This window comes from Suricata suricatta, chromosome 13 (genome assembly GCF_006229205.1).
Source record: "Suricata suricatta isolate VVHF042 chromosome 13, meerkat_22Aug2017_6uvM2_HiC, whole genome shotgun sequence".
Lineage (NCBI taxonomy): Eukaryota > Metazoa > Chordata > Mammalia > Carnivora > Herpestidae > Suricata > Suricata suricatta.
Genome location: NC_043712.1, coordinates 30,594,567 through 30,611,117, shown reverse-complemented (window position 1 = coordinate 30,611,117; position 16,551 = coordinate 30,594,567). Strand labels below are relative to the sequence as shown.

The 16,551-nt window shown below is 42.5% G+C and overlaps 1 pseudogene across 1 annotated transcript; it reads left to right on the top strand.

Annotated features, from left to right (window-relative positions):
• The first annotated feature begins 1,207 nt into the window (after nt 1-1,207).
• LOC115276652 lies at nt 1,208-2,328 on the top strand (annotated as a pseudogene). Its single transcript, XR_003902042.1, has one exon. The product of XR_003902042.1 is annotated as a glyceraldehyde-3-phosphate dehydrogenase pseudogene (transcript).
• Nucleotides 2,329-16,551: the final 14,223 nt, after the last annotated feature.

Genomic DNA, 16,551 nt, shown 5'->3' with positions numbered 1-16,551 from the left:
TTTCTAATTTGTTTTGTTTTATAAAATTAAGTTAAATTCAACGTATATTTTGTATCCTTTTTTTTATAAAAACATAACTTTCCAATAAACAGACAGCATTCAATTTCTGTAAATATAACTGACTAGAAAATCCATTGTTGTTGGCTATAAGAAAAAGTCTTGACACTAGTGATGTAAATTTTAGTTACATGAAAAATTCCTTGGGGCGATGTCTCAATCAGGGTCCCTGGGGGAAACAGATGGCACACTTCAAGAGAGTAATGTGAGGAGTGTTTTAATACAAGATCTATTCAGAAAGGAATGAGTAGGGATTAGGGAAATCACAAGCAATAATGCCATATGTGCCACATTGGGCAAGAGGAGGGAGGAGTGGGCAATTACTGGAATCTGGAAACAAAGAACACTTGGTAGAGACCCCTGACTGATGTAACCTGTAGTAGGCACTTGGTTAAGGGAACAGACTACCTGCAGCAATCCCAAAGGAGAGATCAGAGGAATAAATGCCAAAATACCCCACCTGGCTCTTACCAGTGCTCCCCACTGAGATTGTTCTCCCCCATAAGCCAGAGGGCCAGGGAGTCTTTGGTGTGGTCCATACATGTTGGCCTCCTTCGATACAAAGAATGGTAGGAAAGGTGGAGAATGTTATCTGGAGAGGTAAATGGAAATCTCTCTGTAATGGCCTGGTCTGTGAGTCAAAGAAGTTTTCTCTTAAAAAAAAGTTTTTTCGGGGGGTGCCTGGATGGCTCAGTCAGTTAAGCGTCTGACTTCGGCACAAAACCGACTGTGGCACAGGTCATGATCTCACTGTGGGTTCAAGCTCTGCATCCGGCTCTGTGCTGACAGCTAGCTCAGAGCCTTGAGCCTGTCTTCCGATTCTGTGTCTCCCTTTCTCTCTGACCCTGCTCTGCTCACACTGTTTCTCTCTCCCTCAAAAATAAATAAAACATTCAATTTTTTTAAATTTTTAAAAATGTTTGTTTATTTCTGAGAGAGAGACAGAGTGTGAGAGGGGGAGGGGCTGAGAGAGAGGGAGACAAAGAATTCAAAGCAGGCTCTAGGTTCTGAGCTGTCTGTCAGCACAGAACCGGAAGCTGGGCTCCAACGCATGAGCTGTGAGATCATGACTTGGGCTGAAGTCTGACACTTAATGGGCGAACCACCCAAGTACCCCATGAGAAGTTTTCTCTTAAGAAGTTATGTTGAGGCTCTCTGCTCCTCCCCGTTCGACAGACAGCCGCATCTTCTGGTGCAGTGCCAGCTGCGTCCCCGAGACACGATGGTGAAGGTCGGAGTCAACGGATTTGGCCGTATTGGGCGCCTGGTCACCAGGGCTGCTTTTAACTCTGGCAAAGTGGACATTGTCGCCATCAATGACCCCTTCATTGACCTCAACTACATGGTCTACATGTTCCAGTATGATTCCACGGCAAATTCCATGGCACAGTCAAGGCTGAAAACGGGAAACTTGTCATCAATGGAAAGCCCATCACCATCTTCCAGGAGCGAGATCCCGCCAACATCAAATGGGGTGATGCTGGTGCTGAGTATGTTGTGGAGTCCACTGGGGTCTTCACCACCATGGAGAAGGCTGGGGCTCACTTGAAGGGTGGGGCCAAGAGGGTCATCATCTCTGTCCCTTCTGCTGATGCCCCCATGTTTGTGATGGGCGTGAACCACGAGAAGTATGATAACTCTCTCAAGATTGTCAGCAATGCCTCCTGCACCACCAACTGCCTGGCCCCTCTGGCCAAGGTCATCCATGACCACTTCGGCATTGTGGAGGGACTCATGACCACAGTCCATGCCATCACCGCCACCCCAGAAGACTGTGGACGGCCCCTCTGGGAAGCTGTGGCGTGACGGCCGAGGGGCCGCCCAGAACATCATCCCTGCTTCTACTGGCGCTGCCAAGGCTGTGGGCAAGGTCATCCCTGAGCTGAACGGGAAGCTCACTGGCATGGCCTTCTGTGTCCCCACCCCCAATGTGTCCGTCGTGGATCTGACCTGCCGCCTGGAGAAAGCTGCCAAATACGATGACATCAAGAAGGTAGTGAAGCAGGCATCAGAGGGCCCCCTCAAGGGCATCCTGGGCTACACTGAGGACCAGGTCATCTCCTGCGACTTTAACAGTGATACCCACTCTTCCACCTTCGATGCTGGGGCTGGCATTGCTCTCAATGACCACTTTGTCAAGCTCATTTCCTGGTATGACAATGAATTTGGCTACAGCAACGGAGTGGTGGACCTAATGGTCCACATGGCCTCCAAGGAGTAAGAACCCCCTGGACCATGAGCCCCAGCAGGAGGAAGAAGAGAGGCCCTCAGCTGCTGTGGAGTCCTTGCCCCAATTCATCCCCCAACACATTTGAGAATCTCCTGACCTCCAATTTCCATCCCAGACCCCCTGAAAAAGGGGAGGGGCTTAGGAGCCCTACCTTATCATGTACCATCAATAAAGTATACTGTATCCAGCCAAAAAAAAAAAAAAAAGAAGAAGTTATGTTGAATCTGAGATCTAAAGTATGTGTAGGTATTAAGAATGTGATGAGTCCAAAGAAGATATTCAAATGGCAAATAGGTATATGGAAAGGTGCTCAGCATCATTAATCATCAGGGAAATGCAAATCAAAACCACAAGGAGAAGTCACCTCACACCTGTTAGGATAGGTGTTATCAAATGACAAAAGATAAAAAATGTTGGCAAGGATGTGGAGAAAAAGGAATTCTTATTCTATGCTGATGGGAATGTAAATTGGTATAGCCATCATGGAAAACAATATGGAGGTTCCTCAAAAAATTAACAATAGAACTAATATATGATTCAATGATGCCACTTCTGGATATATATCCAAAAGAAATAAAATCGCTATCTCAAAGAGATATATGCATTCCCATGTTCATTGCAACATTATTGACTGTAGCCACGATATGGAAACAACCTACATGTTGATGGATGAATGGACAAAGAAAATATGCCTATATATATATATGTGTGTGCATATATATATATCTCATATATGAGTAAATGAAATATATTATAACATGTAATGATATGTAATATGTAATATAAGATAAATGTGAGAGATCTATAATATATATAATATGAGATATACATTTCTCATTACAAATATAAAGTGAAATACTTTTCAGCCATAAAAAGAAGAAAATCTTTTCATGTGCAACAACATGGGTGAAGGTGCTATGCTAAGTAAAATAAGCCAGAAAGAGAAAGATAAATACTGTATGGTATCACTCATGTGTGGAATCTAGAAAAAAAAGCCAATTTCATAGAATCAGAGAATAGAATGGTGGTTGTGCTAGAGGCTGTGGGAGAGGAGGAAATGGGGAAATGTAGGTCAAAGGTACAAATTTCAGTTAAAAGAATAAGTTCTGAGGATCTAAGGTACAGCAAGCATGGCGAGTATAGCTAACATATATCAAACCATCATGTTGTACACTTTAAAAGTACATATATTTGTCAATTATTCCTCAATGAAGTTAGAAAATTTTAAAAAAAGAACATAATGAATATGAAAAAGAACATACTAAACCTAAGGAATAGCTTGTGCCAAGTTCCTGAGGTAGGAGAGCATGTTTAAGGTACTGAAAGAGCAGTGGATGAAACACAAAGACAAAAGGGGAGAACAGAGTCAAAGAGTGAAAATGTTGGCAGGACCACATTGTAGGTTCCATTAAGGATTTTGGTTTTTGTCCTTAAAAAATAAAGTAAACCATCGATAGGTATTAGGCATTCAATGAAAAACTGGATTTGTGAATTAAGAAAATTCCTCAGGGGAGGGGCACCATGGTGGCTCAGTCAACTGAGAATCTGACTCTTGGTTTCCACTCAGGTCATGATCTCAGGATTGTGGCATGGAGCCCCAAATCAGCTCTGAGCTGAGTGTGGAGCCTGCTTGGGATTCTTTCTCTCCCTCTTCCTCTGCCCCCCTCCCTTCACATACACACACTCACACACACTCACTCTCTCTCTCTCTCAAAATACATAAACATTATTTAAAAAAAAATAAAATTCTTCAGGGGAGAATGGACTGGGTAACTGGATTGGCAAAAATGAAATGGAGGTGAGGATAGGGCTAATCCAAGCGAGAAGTTGGACTAAGTTGGTGGATGGCAATGGAGAGACAAAGGAAGGTTTGAGAAATATGGGGGACGTAACATTGAGAAGATTTAGTAATACACCTGACATGGTGGTGTCGGAGTGGGGACAGTGTCAAAAAATCTGAGATTTCTTGATCGTAAGACTGGATGGATAGAAAGCTTTTTTGGAACTGGGAAATTGTAAGAGAGTCAATATGGTCCCCTGGCTGACTAGGCGAAGTATGCAACTCTTGATCTCAGATGGTGAGTTTCAGCCCCACATTGAGTGCAGAGCTCACTGAAAAAAAAAATTTTTTTAAGTCAATATAAGTAAAAAAAAGAAAAAAGATTTGGCTGCTTTTTTTTTTTTAAATCAATGAAAGCTATATTCTGGAAAGAAAGATAGTTTAAGAGCTGAACAATGGGAGCAGAAACTATTTCTACAATGTAGGATTTGTTAGTTATTAGCAGAATGTGATAGGAAAATAGAGGAAGAACCGGAAGGGAGGGCAGAGGGGTGACATGAAGTAGACAATGAAAAAATAGAAACTCATGCAAAAATGGCTCAGGTTGCTGCAGATTTGAGAAACTTTAAAACTTTGGATGAAATAGGACGGCAATAAAAACAGTTTTCCACAAAAATACAAAGAAGCAAGGGAAACATATTTTTCTAACCATTATTTATTTATTTTGCTTTCTCCTAGTTAACAGCACAACATGCTGTTTCCAATCTTTAATTTTTCTTTTTTTTTTTTTAAAGACAGTGAGCTTCCTGAGGGAGGCCTCTCACTTTCTCAAGTATTTTGAGTATGTCAGGCCTATCATTACCTAGTTACTTTGAACCACCATGATAATCCTGGGGACCAGGGTGAGGACTGCCTCTTCTACAAATCCTCTCCAGCTATTTGCCTCTCTTGTTGAGTGCAACTTTCCCTGTCTTCTAAGCCCACTAGAGTGTAAGTTTCTAGAAAGCAAGACTGACGTAAGTGCTGATGGGGTAAGTACAAGCGCCATGGAGAACAGAAGAGAATGGAATGGCGGGTTTAGAAGCAAACTAATTGCTGTTTCCCTGGTATGTGTGGACATGAACCCCGACTTAGGCCCATATTTCTTCCTAAATATTCTCATGCTTGGATGTTGGGGGGAGAGGGGGATTTAAAGGGACATCTTTCACATTTCCTAGTCTGTCCCTCTCGCATGTTCTATCAAGTGCGGGAGCCCAGGGAGGACACTATTCATGCCAGGTGGGTTCCTGCACACAGTAGTCACTCAGACATATTTCTGGAATAAATGGATGGATGATGAAACTCTTGTTTGTGCATGGAAACTTCTTGAAGTTCCTTCCGGGCGAAAAGCCTACTCCCCGCCATTTATTTCCGCAAGCCCAAAGCCCGGGGCGCTCGCAGTTTACACAAAGGCCCCGCCCACCTCCAAGCGCGGGCCCGCACCGCGCGCCCCTCTGCACCTGTCTCCCGCACTCGGGGAAGCGCTGAACCTTGGTCAACAGCTTGGCTAGAGTGCGCTTGCGCAGGAGGCGCCGCCGGCTAGTGGAGGGGGAGGCGGGGGCGGGGCTTCGGAGCTTAGTCTGCGGTGATAAGGAAAATACGGAAAGGATAAGAAAGTAGTCGGCTCTGGCTCCGCGGAGTTAGGGAAGATGGGTCTGTATAGGGGCTGTCGGGCCGATATTCAAAGAGAACCTGTTGGAAACCTGTTTGCTTAACGGTAACAGTAGAAGTCTGTTGATTTTGCCTTTCTTTCAATTAAATTTAATGGTCAAGAGCTAGTGCTTTGCAGGTTTCAGTACATTTATGAGTTGGTGTGACTCTGTGGACTTGGGCAAATTACCTGCCTGATTCTACCTATATGAAGAGGTGCCTGGCTGGCTCAGTTAGTTGAGCATGGGACTGTCGATTTTGGCTCAGGTTGTGATCTCACAGTTGGTGGGTTTGAGCCCTGGATTGGATTGCAGAGCCTGCTTGGAATTCTCTGTCTCCCTCTCTCTATGCCTCTCTCTCCCTCTGCCTCTGTCTCAAAAATAAGTAAATAAATATTTTTCTTAAATAATAAAATAAAATGGAGCTGATAATAGGCATGGACCGCACCAGGCTTTTGTGAAGATTATGAGACTGTGTGTAAATTGCTTAGCACTATGCCTGGCACACAGAAAACGCCCAGTAAGTGATAAGTACTATTATTATCATTACCATTATTAATAGCATAACAGTTATCATACTGTGTTTTTTGTGCCAGGATCTTTTGTATGCAACTGCTATGTTAGTAATCCTTGGAAAATATCAGAGTATGTGTGAAGTAACAGGAAATTCAAGACTGGAGCATGTTCTGATTTTTTTTTAATGTTTTTTATTTATTTTTGAGAGACAGAGAGAGACAGCGCGAGCAGGGGAGGGTCAGAGAGAGATGGAGATACAGAATCTGAAGCAGGGTCCAGGCTCTGAGCTAGCCCTCAGCACAGAGCCCGACGCGGGGCTCAAACCCAGGGACCATGAGATCATGACCTGAGCCAAAGTCAGAGGCTTAACTGATTGAGCCACCCAGGCGCCCCTATTCTGATTTTAAAAAGGAGAGAAAGTAGATCTTGAAAGATGCGATCTAGTAATCTTGACACTTACTGAGCACCAATACAAACCCAGAATGGATCATATCAAAAGTAATTTATGAGCATTTAGGAAAAGAACTGGTGTTCATTATGAAGCAGTCTGCAGTAAGAATACATCCATCCAAGTGTGCCTGGGTGGCTCAGTCAGTTACGGTCTCAGCTCAGGTCATGATATCACATGGAGCTCCCCTGGGTGCCTCTATCCTGAGAGCCTGGAGCCTGCTTGGGATTCTTTCTCTCCCTCTCCCTCTCTCTGCCTCACTCCCATGTGCAAGCATGCTCTCTCTCTGTCTCTGTCTCTCTCTCTCAAACATAAATAAATAAGCACTTTTAAAAAAGAATCAATCAATCCAAACTAACCTTTTTGAATGGATAGTAAACTGATAGCTCAGTGGAAAATCTTCTGTCTTCCTGGGCTTAAGTCATCTGAAAAAATATCAGCCTGAGGTGCTGCCCCATTGTAAGTGCCTTTCCTGTCCTGTCTCTTTCCATGTGACATCAGTCTTATAAAAAAATTTTTTTTAAACTTATATAGGTAGTATGTGTATACCTTTATGTTGTAAGAAATTCAAAAAGTAAAAAGAAAGCTAAAGCCTCCCAACATCCCCTCCCCATTCCACTCCCACCTCCAGTTGTCTTTTATCAGTTTAGTCTATACTTTGTTCAGATATTTTTAAATCTATCTATCTCCACACATGTGTGACTTATAACAGTTAGGACTTTATTCAGCCAACTGAATACCCACCAAAAGAAGGCAGTTCACTGGTGTCATTCAGAAAGAAGCTCAGGGGCAGGCAGGGCAGAGCCAGCGATGCAGGACAGCCCTGTGATAGCATCAGGAGCCCAGGCTCTTTCTTTCACGTCCACCATCTACAGCATTTGGCTTTTGTCCTCACAAGCCACAAGGTGATTGCTGCTCCTCTAAGAGTGTGTCCACACACTAGACAGGAAAGGACAAAAGTCATCTTCTTGTGACGTTTTATATTTTTATTCACCAAAGGAAGCCTACCAGAACATCTGCCCACAATTCATTGGCCAGAGCTGTATCGCATGATCCCTCTATCGACCGGGAAGTCTAGGAAAGGAATTTACCTTGCAAGTATCTAAAGTATAGAATGGCACAGTAAAAGCAAGTTGTGAATATCTTTTGGGGAACCAACTTTTCAGTGTCTGCTGCAGAAATAGAGAGGTTGATTTTGCTTTTTCCATAAATGAGCTCATAGTGTATATATTTCTTGCAGTATGAATTAGAACTTTGCATGGCAGCATATATGAAACTTCCTTGGCTCCTCTAGCTGCTGCCTGATACCCTTGTTTCATTATTCAAAGGCACACTTTTTCATTCACATTTTATGATCTTTAAAATTGGTATGCACCTTACAATCGCTGTCGGCTAGGCAGCATTAGTGATGTAGCTGTCATTGCCTGCCGGATATGCTTCAAAACTTGCAGATGGATGTTAGCAGCCTGGAATATTGATGATTCTGAGTCTAAACATGATTCAGAAGGCTCAGGCTCTGAGAAGATTTAGATATGTCTTAATTTATTTCATGAATACTTTCCTTTTAGTGTATGCACAAGGGTGATATGAAATTTTTAAAAAATCCATGCCTTAAGTCTTAGTTGGCTTTCTGAATAAGTATGAAATAAAAATTATGAGTGATAAGTGTGTCATAGTTTAATTAGGAGCATTTTTCTTAGTGATGTATAAAATAATGATGTCTATGATTGATGACTTCCTGTAGTCAATGAAATATGGTGTTCTACACTATGACTATTTCATAGTTTATTTAATCATTTCTCTATCAATAGATGTTTTTACTTTTTATCAAAAAATGCTCCTAAAACCCTTGTCTGTACCCTTTTTCCATATGTGCAGGTAGTGTAGATACCGAGGATTTCTCAATTAAAAATTCTAATAGTTACTTCTCTCCCCCAAATCCATAATGCCCATCTAATATTGAGAAAAACTGAGGGACATCCTATAAAATACCTAATATTTCCTGAAACAGTCAAAGTCATTACAAACTAAAGATAGTACAGTGTTTGCAGATACCCCCACACCCAATTTCTCCTATTGTTAACCTCATATTAGTATGGGGCCTTTGTCACAATGAATGAACCTGTACTGATACATCATCATCATTACCATCATCATCTTCATCACCATCATCATCACTATTATTTTTTTAAACCCAATTTGTTCTCTATCTTTCAGTCAGCATTATCCCAACTATGTCCAGCTTGCGGTTGGGAAAAGGAACACCAATACATTATTATTAACAAAACTCATACTCCATTCAGATTTACTTTGTCTAATATCCCCCTTTGGCTCCTGGTTTCATCCACACAGCACATTATATTTGTCATGTCCCTTCCTACTCCTCTTGGCTGTGAAAGTTTCTCATATATTCCTTGTTTTAATGACTGTCACCAATTTTTTACATTTTTATTTTACCGAAATTGTAACTGATGGGATTAACAAAATCAATTTTTATGAAATTTTTCTATTTTCTACTTACTTGGTTAGCTTTTCTGCCATTTGAGTTCTAGTTTGTGATTAGTATTTCCGGTAAGTCCTGTTTTTCCAAGTCAAAGTTAGCAGATCTGACATCTGTCATGTGCACTTGTAGCCACTGTCAACTTTGTATTGGGTCCACAGAAATATTTATTATGAATTGGATAAAATACTGACAGTTTATACTAATTCATAGTTAATTTATGAGAATATTGTAAGCAAACCCTTTCAGACGCTCCAGAGGAGTAAAATTTCCTTGTCATCTTTGTAGCTCTCTTGCTTTTCTAGCTTCACTCACAGTACTGCCTATTCATATTTGCTGTAGAGTTAAGAGCAAGCTAACTTTTTAGTTGCATGAAAATGGGTCAAAACGTCCTTAGATCACAGTGTCCTGGGTTAGAATATACCAAAGACTAAAATGTTCACCAGTTTAAAATTGTAGAGTCAATGGGGCGCCTGGGTGGCTCAGTCGGTTAAGCTCAGTTGGTTGATTTCACTTCAGGTCATGATCTCATGGTCATGTGATCAAGCCCCACATCAGGCTCTGTGCTGTCAGCAAGGGGTCTGCTTGGGATTCCCTCTCTCTGCCCCTACCCCCTCCCATCTCTCTCTGTCTCTCAAAATTAATAAACAAACATTAAAAACATCTGGAAACAAAGTCTAGCCAGGTATTTAAAAAAAATTTAAAAAAATTAAATTGTAGAGTCAAAATGACGGGGCAAAATGAAACAAAATAAAAAATAAGCAAGCAAACAAAAACACCCCCACATCAATAGATTGCTTTGTTAGTCCTATAAAAAATCATAGTTTATTGAAGACTTCTCCTATTGATGGGCCCTTAGGTATTTTCCAAAATTTCCTTCTCCCTGTATCCTTTTCTTTCCTCATCCTTCTCCTACTTTCCTCCTCCTTGTTCTTCCTTTCTGCCTCTCTCCCTCATGCCTTCCGTTACTTTCCATCATCAATGCTGCAATGAACGTGCCTCTTTGTAACCACAGGTAAATATTTTTCCAGAAGAGACACCTAGCAATGGAATTGTTGTGTTAGAAATTGGATAGTGAAAGGAAGACAGCAGTGGCCAATAATGCCAAAATAGCCATTGAGGATCTGAACCAAACTCTTCATTTTTCAGGCACTAAACCTCTCTCTCGCAAGGTTTCACAGCCTATTAGTGGCAGAGGAGGTCTAGAAATACAGAACAGTTTCCAACAGTTTTATGAAAAGTAATGCAGGCTTGCCCCAGTGTCTTTGGACATTATCAAGGACCTGATGCAATGGTGGCAGCTGTGAGTGAGTGCAGGCTGCTGTTGCCTCGAGTCTGGATGCTGTTGCTGTTGAGTCTGGATGCAGACGAGATGAAGGACAGATGAGCACCTCTGAGGACAATTTTGGGGTCTACAAGAACACTGAAATCTGCCTCTTGCCCCAGCTGACATCTTGACCAAAACCATGTGACAGACCCTGTGGAAGAACTGTTCAGCTAAGTTGCTTCCTGACCCACTGAAATTGTGAGATAATAAATGTTTGTTGGCTTCCGCCTCTAAATTTTGGAGGAATTTGTTACACAGCAATAAATAACTAACACACCTTGGTACCAACATGTTCCCCAAAACCCCTTCAACGTTAACGTCACATTGCTATGGCACCAGCAATTTCAGTGTCCAGCAGCTTGTGAATAGACAAGGTGGGGGTACCTGGGTGGCTCAGTCAGTTAAGTGTCCTACTTCGGCTCAGGCCGTGATCTGACAGTTCGTGGGTTCAAGCCCTGTGTCACGCTCTGTGCAGACAGTTCAGAGCCTGGAGTGCTTCGGATTCTGTTGTTTCTCTCTCTCTCTCTTTCTCTCTCTCTCTGTGCCCTACCCCACCCATGCACTCTCTCTCTCTCTCAAAAATAAATAAACATCAAAAAAAAATAAAAGAAAATAGACAAGGTTGGGGTTGCCTGGGTGGCTCAGTCAGTTAAGCATCTTCAGCTCAGGTCATGATCCTGTAGTTTGTGAGTTTGAGCCTCACGTCAGGCTCTGTGCTGACATCTCATAGCTTGGAGCCTGCTTCGAATTCTGCCCTTCCCCTGCTCATACTCTCTTTCTCTCTTAAAAATACATTAACATTAAAATTTTTTTAAATAAATAAATAAAGTAAAATAGACAAGGTGGGTCTCACAGAAAGGTAGAGGGTAGTGTTCAACTCAGGTTGAACTCCCTGAGTCCTGGAATCTTCAGGAAGCCTGGATTTCACTTTGGCTTCCCCCCCGCCCCGCCCCCATCACTTTCTGATCTGATAACTCTTCTAGATTGTTTCATCAACATTGGCCTTTTTTCCCCTCAGTATCTCCACCTGTGGCCTCTTGTTCAGCGCTCCATGCTCCATGCCCTTCATTCCTTCCCTGGACAGCTAGATCCTGTAGACTGAGGCATTTTTGTTGGTCTCAGTGCCCACATCTTATGAAAGGTATTTGGATATATCTGGCCATTGAAGAATAGCCTGTCTTTCTCCAACTTATAGGAGAAGATGTTCAGATAGAAAATTAACTCAATGCCCTCAAGTGGTAAGATCCTAGCAGGAATCCCTGAAGCTTCCTAAAACTATCTTCCTGCTTATCTGTGCTTGATATTGTATTTAAAGAGAAATATGCCAAGAGACAGAAGGACCTGATAGTATAGTTGCATCTTAGTGGGGTCACTACAGATCAGTCTTCCACTATGTGATAATAATAGCTTGTATATATGGGAACTACTAAAGTGACTTTTATATACAAACCTCACTTAATCCTCTCCACAATTCTGTGATGTGTGTATTCCAGGTTATAAAATCACTCGCCATCTTATAGTGACTAAGATTTTCAAAAATCTTTGTTCATTATTGTCATTAGCTATCAAAAGGCTTTAGAAGTTTTGATATTTTAGCATCAGAACTATACCTCCTAGACTATCTCTACCATCAGAGAGTGGATTGCAAATACTTTTAGTACAACTTATCCTGATATCTGGCTCAGAAAGTATGATTTTGGTGCATCCGCCCACCCATGCCAGCTTCTGGTGAATATTCACACTCCCAGTTCCTGGGTGCTGGGTGGTTATTCTCCCTCACATCCCACAACTGCCGATTGAGTCAGAAGTGGACTTCTAGTCCCAAACCAGTCAATTCAGAAGCTGCCGGCTGTGTCCTGGCATGAAATGATGAGCTGGACCAATCACTTTTTTTGTGTGGGTAAATATGAACCAAGAGACAAGGAGGAGGTTTCTACCCTAGGCCGGGGTATCTATGATGGTTAAGTGCAGGTGAGTAAGCAGAAGGAGCAGCCTGGGGTATAGGGGGTGCACATGGGCAGAGGGAGACAAAGGCAGACCAAGACAAAGAGAGGAGACTGAGACAAGAAGTCAGAGAGACAGACATAGAAAGACATACCTCAAATAAGAGAAAGAAAAAATTTGTTCCTATTGGCTTTAAGGTTCCTGCGAAGCCCTGCTCAGCTTGGGTTCTTGTCTTTCAATTCAACTGCAATTCAATAAACATCTTCTTTAGAAAATTTGAATGAATCTATTCCTTACCACCCAAAGACCCAGATGAAAGTAATCTACTGTCTGTACCTAATTAGATTTTAGGGAGACTGGATCTGGCCAGTAAAAATCGTAACAGGCACATGGATAAACTAAATCCAGTGTATTAATTTGCAAAGAGAACTGTACTTTCTCAGAACTCTAGAGTGTTCAGGTTCGATGGTCCATCTGTTTTTTCCTCCTATAAGAAAACTTTTGTAGAAACCAACTCCTATGTCAAGACTGCTTGGTGAGACAGGATCCAAGCATAGGGGAGACCATTTTCAGAGTTGTTTTCAACAAGCAAGCAGAGGGGAGCCTAGGTGGCTCAGTCGGTTAAGCGTCTGACTTCGGCTCAGGTCATGATCTCACGGTTTGTGGGTTTGAGCCCCGCGTCAGGCTCTGTGCTGACCTCTAGCTCAGAGCCTGGAGCCTGTCTTTAGATCATGTGACTCCTTCTCTCTCTGACCCTCCCCTGCTCACGCTGTCTCTCTCTCTTTCAAAAATAAATAAAAACATTAAAAAAAAAAAAACAAGCAAGCAGAGTGCATTGCATCATGCATCTCCAGCATGGGGATGGACCGCCTGAGGCAACCCTCTTGCTCTAGGGGAAGAGGTGAATGTGGATGGATGTGTTCTTTCTGTATGACTTCCTTTCTGTATGACTGTGTGGACTATACCCTTCTGTCAACATTTTCTACAGAGAAGTTACAACAGCTCTATCATTATTATTAATTTTTAAATATTTATTTATTTTCGAGAGAGAGAGAGAGAGAGAGAAAGAGTGAGCAGGGGAGGGGCAGACAGAGAGAGAGGGAGTCACAGAATCCAAAACAGACTCCAGGTTCTGCACTGTCAACACAGAGGCTGACGTGGGGCTCAAATTCACAAACTGCAAGATCATGACCTGAGCCGAAGTCAGACGCTTAAACGACTGAGCCACCCAGATGCCCAATAACAGCTTTATTATTAATAATGAAATAAGAGCTAACATTGATTATTTTCTATGAAATTTGCATTGTGTTAAGCCCTTTAGAGACATAATATGGTACTGAGTCACCAAACAACCCTGTTAAGTATGTATTGCTACTCTACTTTCCAGAGAAGTTTCAGACAGATTAAAGAAGCTTGTTCAAGGGCAAGGAACATAGAAAGAACTAAGTTAGGGACACAGAGAGAACTGGGAGGGCAGTGAGCACATTACAGGTCTGAGTAGATTCCCTGGTCATGTTAGTTTTGAAGATCATTTGCTCTCTTGATTCAAGAAGGAGACATAATTAAATGTGAGTTTTCTGGGGCAACTGGGTGGTGCAGTTGGTTGTGTCCAACCTCAGCTCAGGTGATGGTTAGGGGTTCTAGCCTCGCTTCAGGCTCTGTGCTGACAGCTCAGAGCCTGGAGCTTGCTTCAGATTCTGTGTCTCTATCTCCCTTTTCCCTATCCCCGCTCATGGTCTCTCTCTCTCTCTCTCTCTCTCTCTCTCTCTCTCAAAAATAAATAGACATTAAAAAATATTTTTAAATTTAAATATGAGTTTTCTGTGTTTCGTTAGCAGCAGTTCACCATGTGAGTCATGTGTCAATCGTCATTACTTTAAATAAACAAAAATAACAATAATGATCTGGTGATTTACTGAAGTCAAGACTGGCAGGTTAATCTATTCTGCCAAGTAAGTATTATTATTCTTACCTTAGAAACGAGAAAACAGATTCAAGGAGTTTAACTTAGTTCACGAAGATACAGGCAGTAAAGTCAGGATTCAAACCCAGATCTATCTGTTAAATCCACTGCTTTTCCCCTTCTGTACCATCTATCAATCACATTTCTAATCCCAAGTGATTTTCTATTTTCATACCTCAATAGTTTCCTCTGGACTATATCCCTATTTAAGAAGGAAATATTTATGGATGTCTAATATGGCACTAGGGTGGGAAACTCTAGTAGAAATGGTGTATTGCCTTGGGCTCCAGTGAGGTGACTGTCATAAAGTTTGTTTGTCAATAGCAACTCCCTCAGGAGGGTCTTAGTTTTCAGATTCTCTGGACAGTTTCAAAGCCACTTGATCACAAGACAAATTATTGTTATGATAATAAACAAGAAGCAGTAAAATTGTTATAGTTATATTCAGTTTTTTAAAATGTTCACTGATTTTTGAGAGAGAAAGATAGAGCACAAGGAGGGGAGGGGCAGAGAGAAAGAGGGAGACACAGAATCAGAAGCAGGATCCAGCTCCAAGCTGTCAGCACAGAGCCCAGTGCCGGGCTTGAACTCACGAACTGTGAGATCATGACCTGAGATCATGACCTGAACCAAGGTAGGATGCTTAAACGACTGAGCCACCCAGGTACCCCTAGTATCTTCACTTTTATTGGTGCTTTTGATCCTGGGAAATGTATGGGTATTTCTTTGTAGTCAAAAGACCTGGCTCAGCCTGTGTTCTAGGGCTGTGGGTAATGGGAGTTGGGAGGGCAGCAATAGCCTCAAATAAGTAATAATAATAAAAAAAGAATGGTGATAGTGATGTGGAGAATACGGAACCCTCATATACTGCTAGTGGGAATGTAAAATCATTCAGTTAGCCACTATGGAAAAACTTTTTGGCAGTTCCTCAAAAATCTCACTTCTAGGTATATATCTCTCAAAGAATTGAAAAGAGGCACCCAGACAAATACAATTACAGCACTATTCACAAAGGAGATATTCATCAATGGATGAATGGACTGATTGTGGTGTACATACAAGTGGAATATTACTAGTCCTTAAAAAGAAATGAAGTACTGATAGATACATGCTACAAGATGGATGCCCCTAAAAATATCAAGCTAAATGAAGGAAGTCAGACATAAAAGACCACATACTGTGATTCCATGTATATGAAATGTCCAGAGTAGGCAAATCAGAGAGACAGAAAACAGATTCGTGGCTGCCCATAGATTGGGGGTGAGTGTGAGAAGGGAACCAGGTAACAACTGCTTTGACGCTGTGGGTTTTCCTTTCAGGGTAATATGTTTCAGAACTAGACAGAGATGTTGGTTGCCCAACATTGTAAATGTAATAAATGTCACTGAATTATCCATTTTAAAGAAGTTAATTTTAGGTTATGTGAATTTCACCTTAATTAAAACAAAAAGTTCAACGGCCCTTTCCGCCCTTCTGAGCTTGGAATAGTCTCGGCGGATACAGGATAGAAGAAACACCTAGTTACCATCCTTGTGGGAAATGCAATAAAAGGTGCCTTGTTCGACACTTTGATCTGTTGTGCATTCATTGATCCGCGCACGAATTTCCACTTACTCAGCACAAACCGTCTGACCCAGGTTCTGGGCTCCAGTGGGCACACACAGTCCCAGCCCTAGGAGCGCACAGCCTAGGGGGAGACACGTCCCGTAAATTAAAAACAAAACAAAACTCCGTGATGAACCCAGCACACGAAGGTTGGCTGTTCCGAGTAGCAGCGAGTCCCCCCAAAAAAGGGGGAAAGGGCCCTTTTCAGAGGACTTGGACGGAGCTAACTCGCGTCCATGGCCGCCAAATCCCTTGTGGCAAACGGATTCTTTTGTTGTTCAAGGAGATGAAACACAGTTTCTCGGGCCCTCCAGGAGCCCCTCCGCAGAGGTGGGAAGAGGGACCTGAGTCAGCACGGGGATGTCCTCACCGAGGCAGCCGGTCGGGTAGGCCCGGGATACCCCGCACCCCGCCCCGCCCCGCGCCTCGGGGGAGCCCGGCGGCCGCCGCTCAGGGAGGTGGGCACTGCGCGGGGCCGCGCTCCCGCCCTGCT